Here is a 2796-nt window from a genome sequence, read left to right as displayed (position 1 = left end):
GGCGGTGGGATTAGTCAGCAGCAATCTCTTCAGAGCAGTCACGCGGACAACTGAGCTAGGGATAATGACGGGCCACCGTTCGCGACTCTCTCCCGGCCTCGGTCTGCTCTACTCTTCGTAATAAGGAACAAAGTCCTTGAGGAGCCTTTAGCACATCCCATCTTGACCATTAAATCTCTCTGGAAGAAGGTCATTTAATTTTACGGAAAGAAATGAACAACTAAAGTGGCCTAAGCGGTGACAGTACTGGTCTGGAAATGAGAAGCTCGAAGGTTCTAGCTCCAGCCCTGGGTGGTCCTGGTCCTGTGGCCTCGAGAGTGAGCCCGGGGGCGGGTCTCGGGTTTCCCGTCTGGGGCAGCCGCGGTGGGGAGTGGGGGCGGGGGGGTCGGGGGAGCGGCGATGGAAAGGGGGGGCTGTCGTGGGGTCCCGAGTCGGCACACCAAGTCAGAAAAACGGGCTTCCCTCAGCACTGCCTCCGAGGGACGTCGAATGACGCGAACCAGAGCCATCTTCGCCTCCATTACATCCACGAAACGGGAGAAATAGTGATTACTAACGGCAGAATCGGGATGATTAGCTAAAAGCAATTTTAGAATAATAGTTGACAAACAGAAAACACTAAACCCAATGGTCTACTTTGACGAAGTCTAATTTAAATGTACATTGTACTGAACGGAGTCTCGTTTCCATGATCCGTTTTAGCCAGTTCACAGAGCTGAGCGCGAGGCCCGCGCAATTATCCTGAGCATTCAGGACAGTCCAGAGAGCTAATTGGGACAATTGGACAAATGATTATTTTCTTTTGCCTCAACTGACCAGATAATTGTGCTCAAGTTTCTGCCATACGACTCTGTGGAATGTCCGCCGGAGGGAGGTGCGGGGAAGGTCTGGCCAGAGACGGTAGAATGATGGGGAGGGTGGTGTGCGGTTGGGCAAGGAGCACAGGAGACCCAGCGGATGTCCCCTAACTCCGAGTCCCAAGTCCGGGACGCTTTTAGGCGAGCCGCAGTCTCTGCGTGTGCCCGCCCGCAGTCCATGTGAGTTCACCCCCACCCCCGCCCCTGCCCTCCATTTCAAAACAAATGAAACGGAGACATCAGGGAACAGGTCAGAGGTGGCATCTGGGTGGTCAAGGGAATCTGGAGAGGAGATGCTAAGGGCTCACACACACACACACACACACACACGTACAGATAGACAATTTGAATCCCACGTTTGTACATACGCACGCCGCTGTTTCACTTGCAGCCAAGATCAAACGAAGAAGTTTGCCTCCCCAAATCCTAGGAGACAATGGAAACTCTCAATAACTGATCGGTCCGGTGGTTCCCCTGCAGCCCTGTCCTGTCCCCTGTGCTCCCGACTACCAGACATCCCTCCTGTGAAGACATTACCCAGACCTCTCCATCTGGCCCCCACAGGTTTTGACTAGACTAAGGGAGCCTGATGGCCAAAGTTAAGCCAGCATGTTAGAATAACTCGCCATTCCACCGAGTTTACCCACAAATTATACCAGGCAATTGAGTTGTTTTGTGGCAGCGAGGAGAGACCAGGAGGAACCTCAGGTCGCTCCCACCTTGGGTGCCGATCAGAGGTCTTCGAGGAGGTGCACTGGATTCAGCAGGACACGTCTCTACCAGCCCGCCTCCTCCGTCAGTGCGGGCCTTCGGGAGGAACCACCCCACGGCCCACGCTCCTGCGCCTCTGGGCCGGTCGCACGTGAGGGCCAGGACCGAGCCTTCGTCGTGCGCTGCTATCTGCACACACCTGCAGTGCCATTTCCAGAGGGAGCCACCAAACATTCATCTGGAAACCTGACGCCCTAGGTGACTGCTCAGGAGGCGCCCCGCCCACCCCCACCCCCCCCAGAGCCCACAGTGCGCTCACACGCATCGCCACTTACACGGCTGTGCCATCCAGGGTGGAGGGCTCCTTCAAGGTCATCACTGGTCAGAATGTTCTTGAAGCCTGTGGCAAGTGTCTATCCTTTGAGGGGCGGGTTCGATACTTGGACAGAGCCAGTGGGCTTTGAACAAATTGGGGAGATAGAATTTCTAGCCAAAAAAGCAAGGAGCGAGCACGACAGAAGGCCGCCCGCTCCGTGTAGTTCACCAACAGGAAGGTCAATGACCTCCTTGGGCAGCAGGTGCCTCACAAGACAGAATGCCTGGCTTGTCACAGTGAATCCCAGGCAAGTCCGCTCCCACGGAGCAGACGCTAGGGTTTAAGGACACGAAGACAGATGCCATCACACCTGGATGACGTGAACGGCGATGCTTAGGTGACAAAGACCCACCCTGGTCCCTGAGGAGGAGCCCAGAGGCGGGCACGTTCCCGGTGAAAGTGTGGGCCTGGCTCTGGGTTTAGCTGGCAAAGACCATCCCTGAAGTGTTCGGTGTAACGGAACAGGAAACATCTAAAGTCACTTAGAAATTCCAGTCTCCTGGAGCCTGGCTGTAGTATTTCTCAGCAAGGCACACGGACTACATTTTACTTGAAGATCTCCCAAGTGTTTCTGGGTAGGTATAGGAAGCATACATTTTCATAAGAAAAGTAGTTGTCTGCCTTTTCGGCAGACGGTTTCCCTTTTGTATGCTGGAAAGCAGACAGATCGGTCCGTCCACAAGCGTCCATCAGGCAGATGGACGGACTTTCAGACACAGGCAAGGCCTCAGACACCAGACAAAGAGTCATTGGCCCAAACGATCCCAGAATGGACCCGGCCCTCCTGTAACACAGACGCATGGGAAGAAACACAAGCCCCGTCGTTAAAATTAATACGAGGACTGCAGCATG

The sequence above is a fragment of the Mustela nivalis genome (genome assembly GCF_964662115.1).
Source record: "Mustela nivalis genome assembly, chromosome: 8".
Taxonomy (NCBI): Eukaryota; Metazoa; Chordata; class Mammalia; order Carnivora; family Mustelidae; genus Mustela; species Mustela nivalis.
This window is presented reverse-complemented; position numbering follows the sequence as displayed.